General features: G+C 34.7%; 1 non-coding gene across 1 annotated transcript; it reads left to right on the top strand.

Moving 5' to 3' along the window:
- The first annotated feature begins 14,627 nt into the window (after positions 1 to 14,627).
- LOC120362490 (U4 spliceosomal RNA) lies at positions 14,628 to 14,768 on the top strand. Its single transcript, XR_005578381.1, has one exon. It is a non-coding gene; the product is annotated as a U4 spliceosomal RNA (small nuclear RNA).
- The last annotated feature ends 4,763 nt before the right edge of the window (positions 14,769 to 19,531 follow it).

Here is a 19,531-nt window from a genome sequence, read left to right as displayed (position 1 = left end):
ACAAATCTTCTTACAGGCATTAGTATCCCCATTTGGCAGATAAAAATTAAGATATTTGCTTATTGGTGGAAACAAAATAAAGTTAAGTGCTTTATCTCAGGATTACTAACTTGGTATTCTGAATAAGTGAGAAGGGACTCAAATATTTAATCTTCCACATAATTATTTCTCTTTGCTCAATTTTATCTATATGTTTGGCTCATACTTTTTTAAATGTTTAATGAAAAATAAAAAAACAGAAAAGAAAATATAAAAGAAGAAAAAATGGGAAGAGGAAATGAAAAGGCAAAAAGTTATAAAGAACATTCATATAAAGCCATATGCTAATAAAATAAAATATAACCTTTACTTGGAAAACAGGTGAATAATCAATAAATAATAATATGCCCTCAATAAGCATTGTTTGTTTGTAATAGAATTAAATGACCTTAAATACCAATCAACACCATTACTTATATTTTCTATCATCATATTTGACATTAAATTTAATGATTTTACATAAAAATTAAGCAAAGAAGTATAGATGGAAGATTTTGGATGCAGAAAACAAAGTCTTAACATGTTAACCATAGTAGCTCAAAACTGTGATAAAAGATTTAAAGGAAATAGAAAAAAAAAAAACCAAACACACATTATGATCCAGCCATATTATCAAATCACCCAAGGGGAACATACTGAGAAAGAAATGTGGTTTCCCCCTGTTCTCTGTACATTGTAGAATTAAGTTATTGCTGACTATGAATGAATTTCTAGCCCATAAGCTCTCAGCAGGATAGAAGATGAGGGCTCAGGAAAAAGGTACCATTCCCCTCCCAACTGGAATGTTTGGAAAATCATTAGAGGCACTCTGATTGTTTCCATTATTGGGCTTGCTACTGAAACTTACAGTCATAAGGCTAGGGATCCTATCCGTGTATGTGGGACATTTCTATATGATGAATCATCTCACCCCAGATTCCATAGAATCCCCATTAAGAGACATTGGAGGGGTAGCAGTTACCTGCCCCAGTTAGACACAGTCTCTTTTGGATGTGTTTAGCTAAGGATGATGACACTTGAGATAGTAAGTTCCGCATTTGTTTTCTTCGCCCATCAACCCAAGACCTGGCCTGAGCCAGTGCACGTACATAGGTGGTGCTCAGTAAAAGTTTCCTAATAACTTCGTGCAAATAATAGTGAAATCATTTTTAGCAATGAAGAGAAAGAACCAGGCTTGATGTTCAGGCTGGGCCTCTGAGTACTATTTGTAAGTGGGGTCACTAAGAACAACAATTATTTGCTGTATTTTAAAATTTAGTAACTTGATCTTATCAGTTCATTTAGAAAATTGTAAGAATTTGCAGGAATGAATCACATTAATCAAACTCATTAACCAGAAAGTCCCAATAGTTATTCTGCCTTTGGGTGAGTTCCAAATGAGTACCTGAAACTCAGGGCTGCCATGTGCTCGTGTGCAGGTTGTTCATTGCACAATCCACACAGACTTTATTCACATAGACTATGATGTAAATAGTGTCTTTAGAGTTGTGCTGTCTATAAGTTTTGATATGTTGTGTATTTTCATTTAACTCAAGATTTAAAAAAACTTTAAATAGCAATATATTGTTTATAAAACTTATTTTTTATTAAACTTTTATTGTAGGTTCAGGGGTACATGTGCAGGGTTGTTACATAGGTAAACTCATGTCACAGGGGCTTGTTGTACAGATTATTTCATCACCCAGGTGCCAAGTCTAATACCAAATAGTTATTTTTTCTGCCCCTCTCAACCTCCACACTCTGATAGGCTCCAGTGTCTGTTATTTCTTTTCTTTTCTTTTTTTTTTTTTTTGAGACGGAGTTTCGCTCTTGTTACCCAGGCTGGAGTGCAATGGCGCGATCTCGGCTCACCGCAACCTCCGCCTCCTGGGCTCAGGCAATTCTCCTGCCTCAGCCTCCTAAGTAGCTGTGATTACAGGCACACGCCACCACGCCCAGCTAGTTTTTTGTATTTTTAGTAGAGACGGGGTTTCACCATGTTGACCAGGATGGTCTCGATCTCTCGACCTCGTGATCCACCGCCTCGGCCTCCCAAAGTGCTGGGATTACAGGCTCGAGCCACCGCGCCCGGCCGTGTCTGTTATTTATTTCTCTCCATGTTTCTCATCCTTTAGGTCCCACTTATCAGTGAGAAAATTCAGTATTTGCTTTTCTGTTTTTGGGTTAGTTTGCTAAGGATAATGGACTCTGGCTCCATCCATGATCCTGCAAAGGACGTAATCTCATTCTTTTGTATGGCTGCACAGTATCTTCTGGTGTATATGTACCACATTTAGTTTATCCAGTCTATCATTGATGGCCATTTAGGTTGAGTGCATGTCTTTGCTGTTGTAAATAGTGCTGCGATGAATACAAACATGTATGTATCACTATAATACAATGATTTATATTCCTGTGGGTATATACCCAGTAATGGGATTGCTGGGTCAAATAGTAGTGCTGTTTTTAGCTCCTTGAAGAGTTGCCACACTGCTTTTCCACAATGGTTGAACAAATTTATACTCCCACCAACAGTGTATAAACATTCCTTTTTCTCTACAACCTCTCCAGTATCTGTTATTTTTTGGCTTTTTAGTAATAGTTATTCTGACTTGTGTGAGATGATATTTCCTTGTGGTTTTAATTTGCATTTATCTAATAATCATTGATATTGAGCTATTTTCCATATGCTTGTTGGCCACATGTAAATCTTTTGAAAATTATCTGTTCATATACTTTGCCCACATTTAAATGGGGTTGCTTGCTTTCACCTTGTAAGTTTAAGTTTCTTATAGTTGCTGGATATTAGACTTTTGTCAGATGCATAATGTGCAAAAATTTTCTCCCATTCTGTGGGTTGTCTATTTACTCTGTTGATAGTTTCTTTTGCTGTGCAGAAGCTCTTAAAATTTAATTAGATCCCATTTGTCAACTTTTGCTTTTGTTGCACTTGCTTTCACCATCTTCATCATTAAATCTCTGCCAGTTCCAACGTACAGAATGGTATTGCTTAAGTTGTCTTCCAGGGTTTTTACAGCTTTGAGTTTTACATGTAAGTCTTTAATCTATCTTGAGTTGATTTTTGTATAAGATGTAAGGAATGTCAGTCTTCTGCTTATGGCTAGTCACATTACCCAGCACCATTTATGTAACAGGGAGTTCTTTCCCCATTGTTTGTTTTTGTCAGCTTTGTTGAAGAGCAGATGGTTGTAGGTGTGGGGGCCTACTTCTAGGCTCTGTATTCTATTCTGTTGGCCTATGTATCTGTTTTTATACCAGTGCCATGCTGCTTTGGTTACTGTAGCTCTGTAGTATATTTTGAAGCTTGGTAATGTGATGCCTCCAGCTTTGTTCATTTTGTTTAGGATTTCCTCAGCTATTCAGGCTCTTTTTTGGTTCCGTATAAATTTTAAAATAGTTTTTTCCTGTTCTGTGAAGAATGTCATTGGCTGTTTGATAGGAATTATGTTGAATCTATAATTTGCTTTGGGCAATATGGCCATTTTAACAATATTGATTCTTCCTATCCATGAGCATGTAATGTTTTACCATTTGTTTGTATCATCTCTGATTTCTTTGAGCAGTGTCGTCTAATTGTTATTGTAGAGATCTTTCACCTCCCTGGCTAGCTGTATTTCCAGGTACTTTATTCTTTTTGTGGCAATTGTAAATGGGATTGCGTTCCTGACTGGCTCTCAGTTTGACTGTTGTTAATATATAGGAATGTTAGTGACTTTTTTACATTACCTTTATATCCTGAAACTTTTCTGAAGTTGGCTATCAGCTGAAGGAGCTTTTGAGCAGAGACTGGGGGGTTTTCAAAATATAGAATTGTGTCATCTGCAAACAGGGATAGTTTGGCTTCCTCTCCTTCTATTTGGATGTGCTTTCTTTCTTTCTCTTGCCTGATTGCTCTAGCCAGGACTTCCAATACTATGTTGAATAGGAGTGGTGAGAGAGGGCATATTTGTCTTGTGCTAGTTTCCAAGGGGAATGCTTCCACCTTTTGTCCATTCAGTACTATGTTAACTGGGATTGGGATGGGTGGCTTTTATCATTTTGAGGTATATTCCTTCAATATCTAGTTAGAGACTACTTCAAAAACCTCTATGCACACAAACTAGAAAAGCTAGAAGAAACAAATTCATTTCTGAATACATACAACCTTCCATGACTGAACCAGGAAGAAATTGATTCCCTGAACAGACCAATAATAAGATCCAAAACTTAATCAGTAATAAACAGCTTACCAACCAGAAAAAGCCCAGGACCAGAAGGATTCACAACTGAATTCCACCATTCTTACAGAAACTGTTTCAAACAATTGAGGAGGAGGGACTTTTCCCCAACTCATTCTATAAGGCAAGCATCATTCTGATGCCAAAACTTGACAGACACACACAAAAAAAGAAAATTCCAGGACAACATCCTTGATGGAATGATGCTAAAATCCCCAACAAAATACTTGCAAAACAAATCCAGCAGCACATCAAAAAGCTAATTCACCATGATCAAGTAGGCTTTATCTCGGGGATGCAAGATTGACTTAACACAAGCAAATAAAGAAATATGATTCATGATGTAAACAGAACTAAAGACAAAAACCATGTGATTATTTCAATGGATACAGAAAGGCTTTTGATAAAATTCAACATTCCTTCATGTTAAAAACTCTCAACAAACTAGGTATTATCTTAAGATATTATTTATTTCCCTTTTAATTTCTTGACTCATTAGTTGTTTAGAAGTGTGCAGTTTTATTTCCACATATGAGTATTTGTGAATTTCCCAAAATGTAGCAACTTTCAAACATTGCTTGGTGGGCATAGAATTAAAGGTTAATGTACTTAAGAAAAATTATTATCAAGTTGTGGGATTTTAATTGCTGATCATCACTCTATACAAATTTTTATATAGTCAGTGGCAATTGTTCCACTTATCTCTTATTCTAGACAGTGGTGGAAGTCTAATAACATTTTTTTTCCCTAAAGTCTGCTAAGAATGGCAAATACTTTTGAGCATTTTCTAGGGTTTACTCTAAGAACATCATTTTGTAGAATTAATTTAATCTTCAGAGCAATCCTATGAAGTGGTTACTACTATTACTTTAAAGATGAGGAAACTGAAGCACAAAAAAGATTAGTTGCTCTATGTTTATCGTAAGAGCAACTGAAAAAGTACACAAATTATAATACAGGTAAAGTGCTTGCAACAGTGCTTAGCACACAGTTAACTTTAAAAAGGGGATAACCATGATTGCAGAGAGATAATCTCATCATTTTACATTGGCCCAGTGTTAATTTAATCTTGAAGGGTAATCTTTTTTAAAAACCTCATTCATAAGTTTATTTTTAAATCCATGGACAATTCCTTGTTTGGAGTTTACAGGTCCTTATTCACTGATGTGAGTTAAACCTGGGGAATTACATAAATTAACAGAATGCTTGATTTTCATCTGCAACCCTGCCAAATAACACCAAACAGGAAGAGTAGGATTTTAGTTCAAAATGACATATACATTGGCTGGAGAAAAACAACAACAATAATAAACTACTTCTTGAATCATCCTAAATAGGAAATGAAGGATATTATTCTTAATATGTACATCTTTTGACTTCTCTTAACACTTGTCCTTAAGTCTCCAAACTTTTAGGAAGAAGTGAATTTCATTTGGCAATTGTGATTTTCACTGAATTGCCGTCTCACAGAGTGACTACTCTCTTACCTACAAACATCTTGGTTTTCGAAGAGAAGGGTAAGAGCACATGGGGAAAAAAACAACAAAAATAAAAGTATTAATATGACAAATCACACATTCATAAATATTGAAAATAATAACAGATCTTTCTCAGAATTAACATACAAAACATATGAATTAGTAAGGAAAATATAAGCAGAGTAAGGCATTTTCTTTAAAAAAATTAACAAGTTCTTTTTGTTAGAAGAAAAAATTGTTCTACCTACTGGAACAGGAAGATAAATTTTAAAATTCATTAAAGTTGCTTGCCTTAGGGCAGCTTCTATGTACAAATCAAATTGGATGTCAAACTGGGCTCCTGGGAAGATGCAATTAAAGTTATAGGACCAGGGAGCGTAACTACATAAGTAGGCCTTGGTATATATTCCTTGGAGAGTGTGATGGGGGTTCAGCCTTAACTTGGATACAAATAGAAATTATTATGAGGTCTGCCATCTTTGAAATAAATGTGAAACTGAAAAATAAATTCTTATATTTGCTGAAATACTAACCAAAATACAAAATGTACAACTCAACAATCAAGTCATAACGTTTCATTTGACACGTACCATGTACAGGGAGTAGAACATAGTCTTTACCCTGAAAGGGCTCAAGCTTGAGGAAAGAGGCATATATTCAGCATGTTGATATTCAACCTTGTTCCCCTTGCCTCAACTGATTGGACAAAATATTAGTATCTTATCCAAATTAAGCCAAATACATTGTGTCATCTTTTGACGAGATGACTAGCTTAAGAGTGAGTTCCTGACCCAAGCTGGACCTCTAGAGTCCTTCTGCAGGAGTTAACATTGTATGACTAAAGATAGTTAAGCTAATGCCTCCAAGGAAGCTGAATATATGATATATGAAATTCCAAATATTGAGAGCAAACAAGAGTTGAGTTGAGAGAAAACATTCACCCTCTTAAGATAGAAACCTGCCCTGATGGTCAGGAACATGCTTTCTAAGGTATTCCGTTCTCCATACATGAAAAGGATTCCGAGATCATGATTTTCTAGGTATGCTTGAAGTCTGAGATCTTTTTGTACCACTCCTTCACTCTTCAGTTCCTCATTCGCTCAGATATGATTGATCTCCATACTCACCTCCAGACATGACATCTGAAGGAGGTAACTTTTTGTGTGTGTATTACCTGAACCTGTACTTGTCCTAGCCTATAGTCAATAATTCTCTCCTCTGAACTTGCAGGGACACAGTGTAAAAAGACACATCTAATTGTGCAAATCAATTTAGATGACAAATTGCACACCTGGAGGAATGCAATTGAACTCATACGTCTGACAGGCTATCTGTAAGATTCTCCAGGCTGAGTGTGTCATAATTTTGATGTGGAAAGTTGTGGGAGTTGAGAAACAGGAACCTACACCATCTATGTTAACTGTGCTTCCCCCATTTTACAATTCTCACTCCAATCCCCAATAACTAATGATGCTATTTCAGTAGCATTATTAACGACCTGAGAGTAGGAAAAAAACTGCCTTACACTAGGTACTCTGTACCTCCTAAATAGACCACTGCTCCCTGTATTATTAGAGGATGGAGAATGTGGAGAGGAAATCTTCAATCTAAATTACACTGCAATATAGAGACATTCTGTGGAAAGGAAACTTGGCTAGGAGTCAGGAGACCCAGGATCTAATTTTGGGTATACCATTTAACATGGTGGTTATACAACCAGTGTTCCAGTTTATAATCAATTATGTAGTCAGTATGTCAAAGTATAAAACAGAGCAATCTCATTGGTCATATCTTCTTTCTGCAGATGTGTAAGAAGGATAAGTCATGGTACTGGATATAAGAGTAAAAAAAATAACTGATTAATAGAATCCAACAGCTAGCAGTAATTGCATTTTCAGTATCAAGGAAGCTACATGATAGGGAAGGAGGCAAATTAAGCTGCTGAGCAGAGGGAGAGATGAAGGGCTTATTCAGTCATGTGATAAATATATACTCAGTGGTTATAATTGCCAGGGACTCCCTAGTGGCATTCAGTACCTGGATCCAGTTGTCCCTAAGTCTGCATTATTATTGGCCTTCTGAAATTTGATCATTTAGTTATGTACTGTAGCATGATATCAAAAGTTTCCTTTTTTTTATTTGCTTGATTTGATGGGTTTTATGGCTCATAACCAAAGATATCTTATGCAGAGAAGAGATGAAGAGGTTGAGAGAAAGCCAAGCACTTTCTGTAGACAAAAAGTGCTTTCAGTAATCATATACTCAGGCCTAAAGCTCCTAAGGTACACAGGAGGAAAAGGGCGCCAGCTCAGAGGACAGAACCATGTTATAAAGAATGATCAGCTCAAGGTATCTTACAGGCCAATGGTTGTTGGAGATGTTTTAGCAGTGTAACACGTGTCCAAATGAAATATAATGATAACCTTTAGCTTATTTCTTTAACATACATTTATTTGTAAGTTCAAATTATTAACATTACTTGTCATGAAGATCGATAAAGAGAGTAAGGAGCCTGTTTGAGTGAAAACACATTTGATGTGAAAGATGATAGATATCAGTGTTAAGCATGTCAGCTTTATATTTATGAAAATTAAATATTCTTACCCATTCTTCCAAACATAGTTTGAAAATTACAGATCATGTCCATCCTTCTGCATTTAGAGTTGCATCATAGGTACAGAATTATAGCAAGTATTTCCCTCTAGGTAGCTCATGTACTTTGTACAATATTATGTGAGTCTCAAGGGGTGTGATAACATTTACCCAAAAAATTTCAATGTATTTAAAATTTCATCAATATTTTGTGAAGAAAATTAATTAGTTGATACACTAAAATTCTGGTCAAAATATGCCAACTAATGTTTCAAAGGAGCATGATAAAATTCCAAGTCAGTTCATGTAGACATTTGGTGAAATTGTTAATGAATGTTCTTTGATTCCAGTTGATGAAATTTGATTGAACATTCTGGAATGAAATTATTTGTCCTCAAATGACTAATAACTTAGCTTCACCATGATCAGTGTGAGAGCCACTTAAACTTTCGAACTCCACTAAGAAGTCTTTGAAACATGATTCTAATACAGCTAAGTCAAGCTCTAAGTGGAGAGAATAACTACTAATTTGAATTGATTTTCAAGAGCATCTGTTAAGGTACTTCCTCTAAAACATCTCATTCCAATATCCATCCATTCTCCTTTCCTTCATTCTTTCCTTCCTTCCTTCCTTCCCTCCTTCCTTTTTCTTGATAAATTATCATCCCACACTTACACTAAAATTCCAAATGGGAATTAATATTCTGTGCATGAAAATGAAAGTAGCTAGCCTAAAAATCTGTATGTTCATTAGCCAGTGTTCAGCAAGCATTTACTATGTATTCAGTTTGAACTGGGCACTACTTTAGCTACTAACTACATGAAGCTATTTAAATGGAATAAACCTGAAATTCCTCAGTTGACCTAGCCATATTTCTTTTCTTTTTTTTTTTTTTTTTTTTTTGAGACGGGGTTTCGCTCTTGTTACCCAGGCTGGAGTGCAATGGCACGATCTCGGCTCACCGCAACCTCCGCCTCCTGGGTTCAAGCAATTCTCCTGCCTCAGCCTCCCTAGTAGCTGGGACTACAGGCGTGCGCCACCATGCCCAGCTAATTTTTGTATTTTTAGTAGAGACGGGGTTTCACCATGTTGACCAGGATGGTCTTGATCTCTTGACCTCGTGATCCACCCGCCTCGGCCTCCCAAAGTGCTAGGATTACAGGCTTGAGCCACCGCGCCCGGCCGACCTAGCCATATTTCAAGTGCTCAATAGTCATACGTGACTGGAGGCTGTAGCATTGGACCATGTAGATAGAGGACATTTCCATCATCAGAGAAATCTTTACTGGACAGCACTAGGTGCTGATGCTCCTAGATGCTCTAGAGAATGCTGAAAGTATTAATTTCAGTTTCTGTTCTTAAATATTGCTTTGTCTGGTCAGGAGAACAAGACTAACATACACAAAGCAATAGGCCTGCAGTGCGGTTAAGTGGACAGTTACATGACAAAACAGAGTAGACTTACACTTAGTGCATTAGGAAATATCACAATGTCATAGGTTAGAAAAAATTCGAAAGCAGTAATAGAACGAAAGCAAACTAATGAAGGAGTAACCAAATGAATAACACCATACTACCACTCTTAGCCAGAGACAGGAAGGAATGTGGTTCTGTTTGTGAATTTGATTAGGTGCCCCAAAGCATAAAACTCAACATTTCAACTAGGTCTATGTGGAGTTAAGAAAGCAAACATCATCAAGTATGTAGCTTAGCACAAGGAAGATGCTTCTTACGCCTAGCAGGCTTTACATAGCAAAGTTGGAAAGAACTGGAGAAGATGACTGAACACAATGTTTATTCATATCCTCGAGCAAAATTATCACAATGAAAAATATTACTTTGCAAATTAAGGGATAGCTAAGAAAGTGTTTCTTTGTCTCTTTATGGGATTAAATCTTGTTTAGAAATTACTGTTTTTGAGTCAACATCTGCCCTTGGGAGATGTGTATGTATGTATTGCTGTGTCTAAATCAACAAGTATCTGCAGAAAAACTGAAAGGATAAAATAATATTTCCAACTCTCATGGATCCAAAGTCTAGAAAAGGCACTGAATTTAAAGAACCTGCACCTTCACATCTTCCCTGAAATTTTCTGCAGGATTTGAGAAGCATAAGATACTGCTAATTGTTTTGCTGAAGCTTCCAGGGCATTATTTTAGATGCACTTAGTCAAACACAGGATAACATATTGTTTGGGCAGTGGGGGTGGATAAGACCTCAAAGTACGTTAACCACAAGGGCTAGCCAGGGTTTGGAATTTCTTCCTTCTTTGATAGTTTGTGACATTAAATAGCCCAAGTAAGGTTATATCACAATCTCCTGGTCTTGTTGGAGCCAGTTTATCTGGTGGAAAAAAGTCAAACATTATAAACGATTTTACTTAGAAATTTAGAACAAATACACATGAGTGCCTTACATCCTGAAGTTAATTGGATCTAGAATTATTTCCTGAGACAACCTTAGCACCTGGAGATTCTGACTCTTTAACCTTGGAACAATTTCAGCCTCTAAGTAGCTTGCTGAGTTACCACTAGACTGCAAAATTAAGGTTCAGAGGGACTGGTAATGGAGTGTAAAAGGTGGTGCATTTTAAAAATGACTACTATTATCCCAGGGAAGTTGTCTCAGCATTATATTTGTGTCAGTTGATGCATATAAGTGGGTATGTCTTCAATAATGCAAATACTGTTTTCTGCTTGTTTGTGGATAGGATGTCATGTACGTCTTTTCTCTCTTCTTCAGAAACAACTCTACTTTTCCTAGGTTTCTGGTTTTTCCATGCTAGGGCATTAGCTTTACAGCATTTTTATATAGCTATAAAGCAATATACCTTGTATATAGCCTGTTACAGTTATTCGTTTTTCCTATCTAACTTCCTAATAGCTCTCTGTTGCTTAAGGCTGACCATTATATTTGTATGTCTCATTGCTACTTAGTATAATGTCTCGTACATAACTGAAGCTCCATAAATATTTGTTGTAGTGGAAATTAAAGATAGGCTGCTAGTTTAAAGCAAATACAGACAAAACATGCTCGTTTTCTAAGCTTTAAGCTGCTGTTTGTGTTTGTCTGTTAGCCCTGGTGTGCACATCTGCACATGATACACCTTTAATATAATTTAATCACCACAAACCAGTGATATGCCATACATAATGGGATGAATTTGCATAACTGTATATTACCTTATGTTGGCAGCATCATAGTGGCAAACAAGAATAATAAATCCAAATACTATTAAGTTTCTCATCTACTAAGGTGGTATGATTGATGTGCATAGAGTGAGACTCCAGAGTGAGTAATTTACTGATCTTAACTTGATTAGTTTACTACCTACCAAATGGGAATAATTTCAGTAGTACTTTATCACATATTTTTCAGAGGTTTTATGTGAAAGTGCTTTAAAACAGTAAAATACAAATGTAGGTAACATTACTGCTGTTTTCTAGCAAGAACAATAGACTCGCAGTCTTTTTCAAGTTAAAAATCATGCATACCTTGTAGGCTTAGGGATATCTGCCATAATCATGAAAGAGAGGAAAAAAATCCTTGTTCATGCAGTACAAGTAACATGATTTTGATCTTGATATCAAGGTCCTCTAAGGAACTCCTAAAATACCCTACTTAGGCATCAACTGTATAGAATACTAGCATGAATAAGGTCAAGGATACTATTAATGGAAAATCCAGTGTCTTAAGACACTGTCTTAAGACATCATAAACATCACATTATCTCTTTTAATCCTTATAGGCACCTTGGGAATAAGGAATTCTTATCCATATTTATGGATGAGGCAAGTGAGGCTTAGAAAAAATATATAACTTTCCCCAAGTCAGATCCCGAATATGTCAGACAACTAGTGTGATTCGATCACAGGTTTGTCTGATTCCAAAGCTTAATTGCTATATTGCCTTCCAGACTTGGAAACAAAAATTTAAGAGCCATGGAAGTGGTTGCTCTAGCAACATGAAACTCCTACAATTCTCAGCACACCTCAAGTTGTTTCTTACCTCCAGTCTTTTTTACAAGTTGCTCCCTCATTCTGGATTATTGGTTCTCTTTCCCCACACCACACAAACCAGAACTAATTGTCCCAATCATTGCCACCTTTTAACATTCAATTCAGAGCATCTCTACTCCCGTGCAACCCTCACTTAGTCTTGACAAAATGGGCCCCCTATGTGCAGCCATGGGTACACATCTGTCATGACACTTACTATGGGAAATTGCAGTTATTTCTGATGTTTCATTCTCCTCCCCTAGACTATGAACAACCTGAGGATAATAAAAACATGTGTATATCTCTTATACTAGCCCATTATGGGCTACATGACATATGCTCAAAAATGTGAGTTGAATTAAACTAACTAAATGATTCAATTAGTTGGATTTCTTTGCATTATACTTTGCATTTAAGATGATATTAATTTAAATAATAAAATACTTATTGCCAAGATTATACATTTGTTCAAACAACATGAATAATAGTTGTAACACTGTATGCTAGGTTTTGGCAAGAGGAGCTTTAAGGTTACATATAATCAAATTTGGCTGCTAAACTAGATATATAATAGTAAAATAATAATATATCCAATACTGTATATTAATTAGATATCTTATGTATATAAATTGCTATATTGTAGTTATCAACAAGGACAGCAAAAAAAAAAAAACATTCTTATGTGATCAAGTAAGGATTTTGTTATATTTGCAGATTTTCAAAGGTCAAAATATATTCATTTTCAAAGAACGGCGTTTCACAAATATCTGTTTATTTGGGAATTCCATTTATGAGATGAAATAGAATTTGAATTATACAGTGTAATAATAAAGGATTATATCTATTAATACAAGTTTAGATCTGAATCTCATTTTCATAGTTAAGAAAAAGCTTTTTATATGTAACTGAAGCTTATTTAAAATACTGTTTAGTTTTTAATTATACTTATTTTTAGTCTAAGCTGTTTAGCTTTGCCTAAGAATTATAGTCTGCATTAACATATTCTTAGAAAAAGTGAGATAAGGGGAATATAATCTCTGTTTTATAGACTACTAGAAAAAATTCCACTTACATGCAGGCAGGTAATTTAAAGTACAGATCAAACTATTATAGAATTAAAAGGTACATATATTTTCTGATTGAATTATGAATAGTAAAAGATACCAAAATATAAGAATTAAAATATTAACCATTTGGAAAGATTTACTCAGAAGACCATTCATGTAAATTTCTCATTTGTATTGGTGTTTTAGTAATTTCTTTAACCTTGATCTTATAAAGGTACTCATAAATTGTGATTCTTGAATTATGCTATTAAAGATGAATATTTATAAGATGAAACAATCTATGCATTTTATTTCTAAGACAAATTAACACTTTACTTTTATTATATAATAAAGTCCCACTTGTCCAGCTGGTAGACTTCTGCTAAGCACAAGGATATGAGCATAGTTCCAAATAGAGACATTAAGATAATAACCTCTGGTTAACAGGAAATTAGCTTCTACAAGCACTTTGCTCCAGAGGAAAGCATAACACAGAACAGACCTCACTGAATTCAGTAACAGAGTAGATGATAGTTCGATTGGGTTGAGTTTTGTGCTGCTTCCAAATTTAGTAATTTATTGCTTCTAATAGAAACAAAGTCAGCCATATATGTGAGTTCTTGTATATTTGTGCACACATCATCAACATTTAAATCTATAGGTAGAATATATTAATATGTAACTTTGAGTATACACCAACTCTTAAAAGATCTAGGAAGCAAATTTCCTCTTTATCTTATCCATATCTCATCCTCATTTAATATCTCTAGTTATATCCCAACAATCCTCTGAAATTTTCTCTGATAAGTTTAACCCATGTTGTTTCCTCCTCAGTCCAGGATTTTGTTCTTTACACAATTAAAATGTTTTCTTATGACAACTTCTCTAATGTTATTAGTATTTATTTCTGAATATCAGGCTATCTAAGTCATTAATTCTTTTATGTATGTATTTCTTATTTCTATTATGAAACAACAATAATATTATGGATGATACCCCTATCATACTTTTATGGCATGTCATAACTTTTGTGGTACTAGGATTATTAATTGACAAAAAAGAAAGCATGATCTTTATAATGTAGTTTATATTATAGTAGAAAAGCTAATACTACGTATAGATATGATGCAATCTTTTGCCTAATTGGATGATATTTAGATGAATAAGATGCCTTCTGAGGTTTTCATCAACATCTCTGCAGATGAGTGAGGTGAATTTCTAATGCAAGATTGTAAAATGCATGAAAAATGTAATGCAGCTTTGCACAGTGGTAGTATCATAGCCAATGAGTTTTATCTGAGGTGTGATTATTGCTAATTGAAAACTTTTCCCAATACCTCGCCATGACGACTTGAGATGTAGTCAGCATTGGCAATTTTTGATAATCTCTAAGGAGACTGAATTTTTTAAAAAATGTAATGCATTATGAGTGTAGAAACATTTGTAATGTCAATGATAAAACATGAAAGTTTTAAAAACAAATTTGTTCTGTCTTATATAAGCCTTTTAAATTGATGCTTTAAAATACTAGGCTTTTATGAGATTAATTTTTATGAAAAAACCCAGTACTTTTGATAAGGCCATTTGAAATGGACTCTTAATTGTAAACCATTCTCATTTCAAACACATTACAAAACCAGGGACTTTAAAAAAACTCTGCATTCAAAACTTCCTTTACCTTGAGCTTAAATACTCTTCAGAGGTCCAATGCCTAGTGTAGATTATTGTCACTTATTTTTTATTCAGGACAATAATGAGTGTGGTTGGGGAATACATCTCTGAGAAGGTGGCATTTTAGCTGAGATCTGAATTATGACAAAGAGCTAACTATACAAAGATCTTTAAAAAGCTTACCCCAATGAGAGAAAGACAGCTAAGACAGAGGTCCTGAGGCAGGTAAAATTGAATACATAAAAGGAACTGAAAAGTCAGCCAGAGTGGCTGAAACTTAGTAAACAAGCAGGAATAGTGTACAGTGGAGTTGGAGAGATACTGTAGGCTCCCTATGGTGTCATTCTATTCAGCTTCATACGTTAAGCCCGTAATGAATGATGGCAAGTTCAGGTTCATAAGAGACTATACTGTGTTCTGTGTTCTGTGTTCTTGGTTGCAGGATTAGAAATTGCCTGGCACTAATAGTGGAGCAGAATTGGTCATTTTATTATACATACAAAAGATACTCAATTATGCTTTTCTCAGCAGAATCAATTTTTTTGTCAGTCTAAAAACTAAAATAAATTGATATGTCAAAATCCATGCCATAAACCTTCGTGTTTCCAAGACTGTCTCTTCTAAATAATAGACTGGTTATATTTACTATTTTTAATCAGAATTCGATTGCAATACACCCTTCCACTCTGGGTGAAGAATAACATGATCTAGCAAATTCTTCTGCGAAATGCTTTTTCTTAAGTACATCTTTAGCTGGTTGTATTGAGTTATACTCTCTACCTGCAGTTACTCCATTGCAAAGGTTGCAACAAAGCAACAGAGTCTAATTTGTATTTTTTTAATTTTAAAGAAGAAATCATTTCCTTTAATATGACAGGATGTCATTTTGATCAGTGTCTCCTTAGTTACATTGAGGCTGCTTAATTTTAGTAAAGGATGGCCAGAATTTATCTTCAGTGAGGAAATTTGACAGGACAAATAATGCTGTAATAACAAAAGAAACATTATTTTCATGGGACTCTTATCAGCACCTGACAACAACTTTACATTTCAGTGCCCTACATTGTCAGGCAGCTGGAAATCGTGGGTGGGACTGAGAGGGTGGATGGGGAGGAACGCGCAATGAGGTTCAGAGAAATGGAGCCAGAATGAGTCAAAAGGCCTGGTTCTACCTCCTAATTATGTAAATTGGACTTCAATGTTGTACCAAATTCAGTTTTCTGGCTTCAGATATGGTGTTAATAATGATACTTCAAATTTTAATGAATCATTAAGAAACTTTACATAAACTTTACATATCCAAAGTAAATTTGAAAACGAGGATAAATACATATAATTTTCTGGCAAATTTTGAATTTACAAAAAGAGACTCTTAAAGAATTAGAACTTTTTTTTGCATTGCTTTTGGTTTCATATGTATATATGTTATACTTTCAATTCAGGAGTACATATACAGAACGTGCAGATTTGTTACATAGGTATGCACATGCCTTGTTGGCTTGTTGCATCTGTACCCCTGTTATCTACGTTAGGTATTTCTCCTAATATTATCAAGAATTAGAACATTTTAACAGACAAATCCCCGTAGATCAATTTGTCAGAGTATTCCACCAAATTAGAAGGTCAGGAGGCTTCAAAGAGAAATGTTACCAAACCTTCCATGAGCCAAAATTGAAATGTTAGACTGCTTCACAGACTGGTAAGAGAAGGAAAAATTGTGAAATAATTTTACAAACTGAATATTTCAATGTGTGATGATGTTAGTCTTCAAAAAGAGAGTGCAGACCAATACCACTTATGCCTGTCAATGAAAAAATTCTAATATGAGAAAGCAGAATCTAGCAGCATGTTAAAAAATAATACATCTTAAAGGCAAGATTTATTTATTCTAATAGTGCAGAAACAGTCCAATGTTAAGTAATATATTAATCATATCACAGATGAAAAACAACTATTTGATTATGTCAATAGAGGTTGTAAAGTTATTTGACAACATTCAATAAAAATTCTTGGCAAAAGCAGTTAATCAGTTTTAAAATTCAGACTTTTCCTTAGCATAACTATCTCAATCCAAAGACCAACATTCTTAATGGCAAATACCAGATATTTCCCCGCTAAAGTAAAAAAGATTGTCCTCTATCCACATTATTATTTAACATTGTTCGAGAATTACTAGATAATAAAATTAGACAAAAGAACATTGTAAGTATGAAAATCAGAATTAATTAATTCAGACTATCAGTAGATGCAGATCGTATCATCTAATAAACCACAAAAATATGGGACTATTTTTGAGATTAGGTTTTGCTTTCACTCAGGCTAGACTGCAGTAGCACTTTCATAGCTCACTGCAGCCTCAATCTCCTGGGCTCAAGTGATCCTCCTGCCTCAGCCTTCCAAGTAGCTAGAACTACAGGCATGTGCCACAATGTCTGGCTAATTTCTTAATTTTTTTTTGTAGAGATGGGGTCTCATTAAGTTAACCAGGCTGCTTTCCAGCTCCTGGCCTCAATGTGTCCTCCCACTCAGCTCCCTAAAGTGCTAGGATTACAAGGTGTGAGCCACAACATGCCAAACATCTAGTTTAAAACATCTAGTTAAAAACATCTAGTTTAATACATGTAATATGGTATTTGAATTAGGTGATAAAATATTGAATATACAAAAATAGTATGACCTCGATATATAATTAGTATAATTTTGGTAATGACATAACAAATTATTAGCATAAACTGTTAGAAAATACAATTGAAAAAATAATTTGCAATAGCAAAAAAAAAAAAGATAAAATAGCTAGAACTAAAGTTAAGAAATATTAAAGGCATATGAATAACTTTAAATTACTTCTGAATTATACAAAAGATCATTTTGATGAATGTATACAATATAAGAAAATAAGGTCCTAATAAACATATAATGTGATCTCAAAGTTCACTGTTTTTTTTTTTCAACTAGAAGAACTAATTCTAAATTTTTATTGGAAAATAAGCAAATACAAATAGAAAAACTGAAAAGAAGACAATAAATTAGTCATGTTGCATATTAAAACATCATATACATCCTGTAATTAACACAACGTGACACAGAGCAAAAACATCAGAAAACAGATAAAAATACAATTAAGAGTTTAGCGGCCGGGCGCGGTGGCTCAAGCCTCTAATCCCAGCACTTTGGGAGGCCGAGGCGGGTGGATCACGAGGTCGAGAGATCGAGACCATCCTGGTCAACATGGTGAAACCCCGTCTCTACTAAAAATACAAAAAATTAGCTGGGCATGGTGGCACGTGCCTGTAATCCCAGCTACTCAGGAGGCTGAGGCAGGAGAATTGCTTGAACCCAGGAGGCGGAGGTTGCGGTGAGCCGAGATCGTGCCACTGCACTCCAGCCTGGGTAACAAGAGCGAAACTCTGTCTCAAAAAAAAAAAAAAAAAAAAAAAAGAGTTTAGCATATGAAAACATCTAAAATCTAAAAGTAGTGCTTAAGCCAGTAAATATTGTTGGCACAATTGGACAGCTTTCTATAAAATATACTTGAACCCATACTTCTCAGGACACACCAGCAAAATTCCAAATGAATTAAAAATTTAAATCTAAAACATAAACCATATATGTTATGTGAATTAATTAATTTGTATGCCTGGGGTAGTAAAGGACTTTGAAACTATGGTTTGAAATCCAGATGCCATGAAAGAAAAAATTATTTTCTACACAAGAGTAAAACATTTCTGCATAGCAAAACAGTAAGTAAAATCAAAACAAAATAACCAAGAGATAAACTTTTGTACTTCATATCCAGATAGTAAAGAATTTTTCTAATGTAAAAAGAGCTCAAAAATTACTTCACAGAAGATTAACATATCAACAAAAAAATAGACTAAAAACAGAAGGTTCTGAGAAAAGAAAGTACAAAAACTTACGCAATCTTTTTAAAGTGCTTAAACTCATTTATTAAAAAAGAAATGCTGAAAAATTATGCCATTTTTGCCTCCTAAATAGGCAAAAAGTTGAAAGTTTGCTGACTCACTTCTGTGAAAAAATTGTGGTATATAGATGCTTTTTTAATACTGGTGGAATGCAAACATATTATATGAAAGAATATTTAGTAAGATCTATCAAAATTACAAATTAAAATCTTTGATCTAATAGTTTCATTTGTAGAAATTTATTCTACAAAAACAAACTGACATGTGTTTAAAGTGACTGACATAAAATGGTATTCATTCCCATGTTAGTGATCACAAAGAGGAAAAAAAAAAACTACCCAACAGTATGAAACTGATTGAATATATCCTGGTGAAAGCATAAAATGGAAGACTATACAATTTTTTAAAGAAGAGGAAGATAGGAATATTGACAACATAAGATCAAATCGTGGTTCTGTCATTTGAGTATATGTATAACCCTGGGCAGCTTGCAAACAGTCTCTAAGCCTTAGTGTACTCACCTTTAAAATGAGGCTAACAAGAGTACCATCTCAGAGGGTTTGACA

This window comes from Saimiri boliviensis, chromosome 15, assembly GCF_048565385.1.
Source record: "Saimiri boliviensis isolate mSaiBol1 chromosome 15, mSaiBol1.pri, whole genome shotgun sequence".
NCBI lineage: Eukaryota > Metazoa > Chordata > Mammalia > Primates > Cebidae > Saimiri > Saimiri boliviensis.
Note: the sequence above shows the minus strand (reverse complement) of the source record. Positions and strands in the feature narration are given on the sequence as shown.